General features: G+C 39.8%; 1 protein-coding gene across 3 annotated transcripts in view; it reads left to right on the top strand.

Annotated features, from left to right (window-relative positions):
- The first annotated feature begins 1065 nt into the window (after nt 1-1065).
- Ptpn4 (protein tyrosine phosphatase non-receptor type 4) overlaps nt 1066-9394 on the top strand; it is a 144846-nt gene continuing 136517 nt past the window's right edge. Inside the window, exon 1 of one of the 3 annotated variants that reach the window (XM_021633250.2) lies at nt 1066-1614. The gene's annotated coding sequence lies outside the window, so the exon portion shown is untranslated. The remainder of the gene's footprint in view (nt 1615-9394) is intronic. The other 2 variants (XM_021633249.2, XM_021633248.2) reach the window with 2 other exon arrangements.

Here is a 9394-nt window from a genome sequence, read left to right as displayed (position 1 = left end):
GTGGTCTCTTGTGGGGTCAAGAACAAAGGTCAAGAACTAACAAGAAGCCTGGCCATAGAAAAAGAGCGTTGAGTCTCCTCATTGCCCCCCTAAAAATGAGGCAAGAGACTTTGAGATGGGTCAAAGGGTAAAGGAAAGGAATTTGTGGCCAAACTGAAGTCCTATATTCAGTCACCGGCATCACATGGGATTACCAACTAACTCTCAAATCTTGTCCTTATGCGCATGTTTTGGGGTGTATACAAAATACAGAAATGTAAAAAAAAAAAAAAAAAGCAAAGAGATTTCATCTGAGGGTTCTCCCCAAACCACTCTTCCCTCATTTCAGTTGAGGTCACCCAGTTCATAGGGGGTCCGATCACCAATGAGCTTGTGCTTCCAGATAATATTAGAGAATTCCCTTCAAGGCCATGGCATGACAATGCGAACTCTCATTCTTAAAACGATTGAACGACTTTGATTTTAAAAAGCGGTGCTCCTGGCACACAGAAAGCACCTGGCCTTTGTTTTATCCATGAAAGCTTTTTGCTTAGGCTTTGAGGGCTTTTGAGGGCCTGTATTTAGGAGGGGAAATGACTGAAAACTGCACTTCAGAACCTATACCTTCCGTTAGCACTTAGTTGGGACAACCTGATGCCAGGAGGTCGAGTTTGCCCACTTTGCGCTTTGCCCCTCTTTTGTGTTCCTAGAGTCAGTCAGTACGTACACCCGAGAAGAGGGAGGAGGGGCAGGACTGACAGCCAAGGAACCAATCCCTGCTTGGCGATGGGGTGTGGACACGGAGCCACGCCCTCCCCTCCCCGCCCCTCCTGCTAAGTCCCGCCTCCTTCGCACCTGTGAATGTCTAGGTTGCAAGGCTGGCGGCAGAGCTCCGAAGCGGAGTGGGAGGAGGGAAGGAGGCGGAGCAAGGGCGGGGCTTCACCTCTCGCGAGACCGCCTCCTGTTGCCGAGGCCGCCGTTCCCGGACTCTGATTGGCCGGCGGCTGCGCAGCCGCCATGTTCGGTTGCTATGCTGCGGCCTAGGAGACGGGGTGTGCTTGAGGGAGGAGGAGACCGAGGAGGCGGTGGAGGCGAGGGAGGAGGAGGAAGGAGAGGAGGAGGAGGAGTAGGAGAAGAAGGAGGTGGAGGGTGACCGAGCTCTCCTTTGCACTCTCACACAGAGCCGCCTGCCTGGAGTCACCCGCCGCCTCCCGTCGCGCGCGCTTTCCTGCTCCGCGGACGCGACATTGTTCTTTGGGACTCCCGGGACCTGTCAGCGATTGGGGCTCCTGGACTTGCGAGAGACTTGACTTCGGCCCGCAGGCCTGCGGGTTGGCGGGGACCGCGGCACTTTCGGGGCGCGGGTGAAGGGATTAGCTCATCTCGCCGCGAGGTGCGAGCGCGCGCCTCCCCGCGCACGCCGGCCCCGCCGCAGCCCCGCAGGATGACGGGGTGCTGGCGGCCCGCGGCCGTGCTGCGGCCGCTGTGGCGGCGGCCGTTCGCGGGGCGCTGAGGGGCAGCCCCCGACGCGGACCACGCGCCTCTCCCCCCGGCTGCGCGCTCGGGGCCTCCGGGCTTTTTGTATTTGGATTTTGTTTTTTCTCCAGCCGAGAGGACGCGGCTGTGATAACGAAGGTAAGAGAGGCGCTCGGCAGGCTCTTTGCTTGGCCTTTCTGGGCTCCCGGTGCAGGTCGTGGGCGCGCACCTGAAGCTTGCGGGCTCGGGTGGCCAGAGCTGCTGGGTCGACTTCTGTTTTCTTATTGGGTCCGGGTACTGGGAGATCTTCCTGAGGTTTATAGTTGAAATCTCTGTTAGGGATTAGTGCAAGGGATAAGGGATGGAATAGATGTGGAGATGGGATGTTCCAGTGTTCCTAAACTCAAGGTAAGGCTGGAGAATCTTCAGCACTCCATTTGTGGGATTTTTTTTTCTCTAATTATTATTGTTACATTAATTGACTCATAGAAGCTTTTTCTTTTTCTTCTCCCTCCCCTCCCCAAATGCTGCATGAGCACACGCTCCCTTCCATTGAACTTGAAAGTCTCTTGTGATTTTGTTTTTAGGAATCTGTAGTTGGGCCCAAAAAGTTGAGAGATAGAACAGATCTGAATCCTTCGCTTAGAGTTTCGTGACGCTTTGGAATAGTCACTGTCTTCATAATGTTCAGATTCGGTGTGAGTCTAGTAAAGAACAGACCAGTGGGTCTTTTGTAAATGTAAGTGCAGTGATTTGTGGCTTTCCGACTTTAAATTTTTGTTTCTGTGGTGATGTTTTATAGTTACAGAAGAATGGAGGGTGTGATTGTTATTTATGGATAGGAACTGTTCTTAGAAAACCTTAGTCACCTTAATTGTTCCAAGACTGTTTCTGAAAATCAATTCAATTTAGAGATTAAAGAGATGCTAGAATTCTTTTAAAAAATGAGTTGTAGTTAAATACGTGTATGGATGCATTTGCTGAGGTGTCTTCAATAATGGAACCACTTACAGTTTCACTGATAATGCATATGGATGGTTCCCTGAAACTTATGTCTGGCCTTGCATCAGTGACACCAGTAAGTACAAGGACTTTGTGTAGGATTTTAAAAACCGCTTGTTCCAGGAGGACTTGTCATATCTACTAGGTACCAGGTGAAATAGCACAGTTCATTGGTCATATTTAAAACATGGCTGTGGAGGAAAAACAAAAACAAAAAGCTAATGTGTCTGACTTGTAAAAGACAGACTAGAAGAAGATTGGAGCAGGAAAAACCACAGCTTTTTGAAAATCCTGGGTTTGTGGACATTAGTGTGTCAGAGGGGAAAGCTTGTTTTTCAAAAGGGCAGGGGATGACTGTAAACAATTATTCACTGTATCTAATGGACTATATTAAATCTCGAATTTGAGCATTACAAAGTTAGTGTTCTTTTAAACAAAAAAATTGGTTTGAAAGGAAAAGCTTACGAACTATATAAAATCATTCTATTCACTCATAAGATCAATTATCTCCTTTTTTTTGTCAGAATACATTTCTGCTCCAGTTACCACAAAAGCTATTTTTGTGTCTCTTCACATTTTTATGGCATTCTTTGTTCATATTTTGTATTGATCCATGTGCATGGATGGCCCCATAATATTGTAATATTGTCTGATTTATAAGATCAACATAGTTGTGTGTGTATGGTGTACATGAGTACATGGCAGTTTTTATTTGCCTAATTTGCTTTAAACATTTGCTAAAAAGATTTTCTTAAGCACAGGCATCACTATTTCATAGTTTTTCTTAATATTGAGTTAATTACAGTTTGTTGAGGTAGAAAATCAGAGATTCTTCAAAAGTAGTAACAGATGAATATTTGACTTTCTTATCTCAGGGTTCTAATATCTTAACTTCTGGGTGGTGGTAAATTGTGTCAAGTCTTGTTCCCTTCTTCCCCAACATGTCCTAATTGAATATCTCTAAAATGTCCCTAGTAACATTGTTGCTTTAAATTTATGACACTAATTTCTAATTTAGGCTAGGCATAACACCAGCATCTATTGAACACATTTGCTAAAAATACTTTCTGGGTCGGATGTACTTAGAATGCAGCCTTAGGAAAATTCACTTCAACTGTTCTACTGTGACCAGTGTGGATGTGATTATTTTTTTTAATAACTTTGATAAAATTATGTAATCCTACAGATTAGATTTTATCAGTTTAGGCATAGGTGCCACCTTTTTTGATATACAAAGTGAGACAGCAATAAATTTATGTATGATAGCAATAGAAACTTTTTTCAGTTTTTAAGAAAACGTACTTGAACTCTTGATTCTTAAGAACTATGGTTTGCATATTTGAAATTTTTAATTTTATTTGTTGCATATAGAGATATAAAATGTCATATAGTGTATATTATTATTATATTGTTATTCATTTAGTATTTATGGCTTTTCGTTAACTCTAAGGGGAGATCAGTGGCTACGCCTTTGAGTAAATCATCTTTAAGAAACAAAATCTGAATTAGATAATTTAAAGGAGACACTTATTGAGAGTACTTTTTCCTCCTCTGAGAGTTATGTTGTTTAAAAAGCAAGAAATCTTTTTGTATTTTTTCAAGACAGGGTTTTCTCTGTGTAGCTTTGGCTGTCCTGGATTTTTTTAGACCAGGCTGGCCTCGAACTCACAGAGATCTGCCTGCCTCTGCCTCCCTGAGTGCTGGGATTATGCCCGGCTAAAAGCAAGACATCTTTCAAAAAAACATGTAGGAGTCTTGGTTTAAAGGTCTGTTTGAATTTTTCATATTAGGAATGCAAAATTGGTGACCTTGTTAAGAATGCAAGTCTATATGTGACTTAATGCAAAATATTGTTACTCATAAATTAACTTTGCTTATTGATAGAAATATACAAACTGAGGTTTACAAACTGAGCTGAGTTTTGTTATTTTTCTGGATAATTGAATGTTTCAGAGATTTTTAAATGATACAGTTCATAGATGTTAAATTTAGTGGCTTCTGTGGCTCAGTAGAAGCTTTAAAGCTTGATTTAGTTTCTGGAAGTTGGGAATTTTTGTGGGAAGAGTACATTTAAAGGACTGTAGAGAAACATTGTTATATTTTCATGTAATGTTCAGTCATAGTGAGAATGAATATAATGAAGAAGTAGCATAGAATATTTACTGGCATAAAAGAACAGTTGTCTAGAAACTGTACAGTGTATTTTTATCCTTTGGATGAGAATCATACAAAATACAAGATGCTTATTGTGTTCATTATCATCTTTTATTTCATAATTCCCAAGTAGAAATATTGGAAGAAGAGTAGGGGTATTTGAAGAAAGTGGTAAAAACTGAAGGGGCTATCTTAAAAGGAAGTCATTAACTTGGAGACTCACTTATGTGTCTTTTGACAGGATGTTCTGTTGAGCAGTAGAAAGAAAAGAGGATCCAGAGGGGAAGAATGTTAGTATTTATTATCTGTTAAGTTCCAGACAGTGTACATACAAAAAAAAATTATTTCACTTAATCATCAAGTATACTTTTTGAGGTGCATGTGTTATTAATCCACCTTTTTTGTTTTAGTCTTATGTCATCTGCTCCTGTTTAAGTGGAATTCAAACCATATTTTTCTGACTCTAAAGCTTATTCTTTAGAGCAGTGCAGTCCAGTTACATTTTCTATAGTGATGAAAATACTTTCCCCTCTTTCCCAGATTTATTGAACTACAATTGACAAATGAGGGAAGTTCTCCCCCCACCCCCAGCTCTGTTAGATATGGCAGCCATTAACCACGTGAAGGTTTGTGAATACTTATGCATGACTGGTCTGTGTGAGAAACTGAATTTGACGTTGCATTTAGTTGTAATCATTTAAAATTTCTAGTCAGATGTGGTTGCTGGTTATACAGTCTTGAGGAGCACAGCTTTTAGGTCTTGCTTCCTAGGAAATCTGAGGTCTGGCACAAACTTATGCAACTTAATTCTTGAGCTTCAGTTTAACCTGTTGAAAAAAAAATGAAGGGATTACTACTGAAAAGATTGTTTCTAAGGTTCCATCTTGCTTTAAAGTTCAGTAACCAATTAGAATGTACAGTGCCATTTAATATGTACAAGAATTATTTCTGAAGGAGTTTTCCCCATTGTGTTCACTCATGTAAAGAATTTATTTTTGAGAAGAATCTAAAGTGCACGCAGAGGATAAGGGGTTATTTTCCACACATACTCCCATACACAGTTGTTTGGTGAAAGCATTGAGTGATCCAAAGCATTACTTTATCTTTTTATTTGTTTCAACACAGGGCCAAGGTGATGCTAGGTAAGTGCTCTGCCACTTAAACTGCATGTTGGAATAAAAACTGAATCTTTAAAGATCTCATTAATTTTTTTTGTAAGATTAGCAACTTTACAAAATAGAATTTCTGAACATGGAGCTAGACTCACGAAGCAACAGGAAAGAAACCTTCGCATGTAAGATATATAGCAGTTCCTGGTACTTATCAAATTAATTCTTAACCTGTTTGCTGGGCCTTGAAAACTTTTCTCCCAGTTTGATCTTACTGACCCTGTTTTCTTGCTTAAAACTTTGTTTTCCCCTTCACCCTTGTGTCCTCAGTTTATACATTCTTGATTCTTCAATCCATATACCTGTTAAGTCTTCCTCAGAATTTACCTTTTGTTAGACTACTGATTAATCCAGTCATAATCTGGGTTTCAGATCTGGCAGTAAGTACCTTGGGGTTAATGTATGCTTGTTTAGATATAGTTTTGTTTATTATTCTTACATGAATAAAAAAAATATATATTTTGTGTGTGTGTGTGTGTGTGTGTGTGTGTGTGTCTGTCTGTGTGTGCTAGAGGCCAGCAGTCAGCATTGGGATGTCTTCCTCAGTCCTTTGTCTACCTTATTTTTATTTTAGGTGTTTAGACAGGGTTTCTCACTGAAGCTAGTCAGTGAGCTTGTTTCCCCTGCCTAGTGCTGGGAATACTGGTATATGTCACCATCTTCAGCTTTTGGTAGGCTTTAGGAATTCAAATTCAACACCTCAGTGACTAAGCCATCTCCCCAGACTCACTTCTTTCTTTCTTTTTGGTAGGCTTTTATCTGATAAGTATAAGAACATTTAAAACAAGGGTTGTTTCTTTTGTGTTGTTTCATTAGTCAGCCTCTATTTAGCAATTTGTTTTTAAGAACGTTGTAATTAAAAAAATATTAGCATTTACCCCAATCACCATTTGAATTGATATTTTTGTTTCCTTCCAGGCAACAGTTCCATTCCATTTCTGTGTGTTTGGTAAAGTTTTGTTACTAATACACAATTTTGAATATACTATATTGGAAACAGTGCATGGTGCAGGCCTTTCCATATAGGAAAAAGACCCTAGACTTTGCAGCTGGTAAATGAGTTTAAAAGCTGGTCTTGCAAAGCTTGACAAATTATAGAGCCTTTAAGCCAGTTGATCTTTTTTGTCTTGTTTTTGAGACAAGGCCCTTGTTCTAATTCATTGTTTTCTTTGTGTATGAATGTATGAAAATTTATATAAAATATCTTTTCATTTTTCTACCTTGTAAATTGACATTAGCAATAGGCAGCGGTTACAGATATTTGGATAAGCAAATAAAATTAAATATAGATTTTAAAAGTATGGGTTCCTGCTTTTAGAGTTAATGGTACAAAGATTATAAGGGTATGAGGGAGACAAGAATGCTGTTCTAGCAGTGCAGGTGAGGTATAAAAAAATTAGAGATGGGGAAAATAAAGAATGAGTATATTTAGACATGGGGGAAGAAGGAAGAAAGATTTATCCTTTGGCAACTCTCTTTTGGGAAGGAAGGGCCAAATACTTCTGAGTATATTTAGTGAACCAGCTGTTTTGTTGGCACCATAGTTGTCATGAGTTTACACTGATCTTTTGAAAATTAACACTTTGAAGAAATTTTACACCTAATGAAAATTCTTAGGGTATATTTAAAGAGCTTCTGAAACCCCTTCAACCACATTTTAGCATTGCACTAGCTGTATACTGTATGTATACAGGATTAGCTTAGGACATCTTGTTAGGCTTGACTTAAGAAAGTAGACTTAGTGATGTCCTTTCAGTTGTCCAGAGCCCACCTGGCATTGGAATTGTTCTTTTTTCTCTTCTGCTGTATATATATTTAGTTGTTGTTTTGGGGGACTGGTTTCATGTAGCTCAGGCTGGTCTTGAGCCCTCTGTATAGATAAGGACAACCTTGAACGTCTAATCTTCATGTCTGTATCAAGTTTTGGTGAAAATACCTAATCTTTTTACTGGTCCATTCTCATCCTTAGTGCCACATTTCTTTTGTTGGTGTTTTGGTTTTTGATAGTTTCTTTGTTTTTTGAGACAGGGTTTTTCTGTGTAGCCCTGGCTGTCCTGGAACTCACTCTGTAGACTAGGCTGGCCTCAAACTGTCTGTCTGCCTCTTCCTCCCAGAGTGCTGGGATTAAAGGCATGGACCACCATTCCTGGCTTTAGTTCCACATTTCTGATGAGTGCACCATTTGTAATCTGATTAGACTTTCTGAACCGTTTGAGAATAAGTTGTAGACAAAATGCCTAAATATTCTACTCTGTATTTAACAAAACATGGGCAGTCTTCCACTAAACTGCCTGATCAGGAAATGAATACTCATACAACACTAATTTAAGATCCATTTTCCCAGTGATCCTAATGGTATTTCTCTTCCCTTTCTCGTCCAATTTAGGAGCCGGTTTAGGATCATATATTGCATTTAATTGCCATGTCTCTTCATTCTTCTTTTATTCAAAAAAACTTTTGGCCTTTATTTTGTGTGTGCTAAGACAGTTGTATATAGGCCAGAAGATGAGTTTTGAAAGTTGATTATTTTCTTCCGCCATGTAGGTTCCAGAGATCATTACGCTTGGTGACAGCATTTTAACCTGCTGAGTGATTTCACTGGTTCCTTTTTACCCCTCTTTTGTTCAGAACAATTTCTCACTAACTCTTCTTGTCTTTAGTGACCTTGATAGTTTCAAACAGTACAGTCCTTTTATTCTGTAACATGTCCCATCAGTTAAAGGCTTCCAATGGCAGCTCATATGCACAATGAGGACATTGTTGTCAGGAGTGCCTGCCACAGAAAGATGTGCTATTCTTAGTGCACCACCCAGAGACATAGTAAAGGCCCACCACTGATGATGTTTGACCTTGAACACTGTAAGCTCATGCTTGCTGAGTGTCTCTACTATGTAAATCATATATAGTCATGTAATGTGAAAACCTTTTGGGTTTTGGTGTGCTTTTTTTGTTTTGTTTTGTTTGTTTGTTTTTTTTCTCTCTTTTCATATTAGACACTAAACCCCAAGCCTTGTGCCTCCTAGGCAAGTGTTCTATCACTGAGCTAATTTTCTAACCCCTCTCACCCTTCTCTTCTTTTTGTGGTGCTGAGGATCATCAGTCTTAGGGCCTGTACACACACTAGGCCCACTGTTAGGTGGAGAGTCACCCAAGACTGTACCAGTTCCTCTCATCAGAGCTTAGTTAAACATTATCACTTAGTCCTTCATCCACTCGTTGATACAGATATTACTCATGGAATCCTGTTCCTGATTGGTGGTTCTTACTCATTACTATGATTTGAAATTTTCACTGCTCAAATTGCTGGAGATTTTGTAGTGAAAACCTTTTGAAGTTGACTTCTGTGTCTTCTGGACATGTTTCCATTCTTGGTGTAATTGTAAATACAGTGTATTCTAAGATATTATATTCTTCTCTTCCACCTGTGAGATCATTCCTTTTTCCAAGGAATCTTGTATCTTTCAGTAGAGGTGTGTAGAAACAGAAACAGATATTTGGTGTGTTTGTTTAAACTGGTAAATCAATTCTAGTCTAGCACTCTAGGTTCTCTCTAGCTCTTTTCTATTTCTGTGTTTATATTTGATTTTGTTTTAATTCTGTTAGTGTCAGGGTTT

Source organism: Meriones unguiculatus, chromosome 18 (genome assembly GCF_030254825.1).
Source record: "Meriones unguiculatus strain TT.TT164.6M chromosome 18, Bangor_MerUng_6.1, whole genome shotgun sequence".
Lineage (NCBI taxonomy): Eukaryota > Metazoa > Chordata > Mammalia > Rodentia > Muridae > Meriones > Meriones unguiculatus.
The sequence above is the reverse complement of the archived record's forward strand: the minus strand, read 5'-3'. Positions and strand labels throughout refer to the sequence as shown.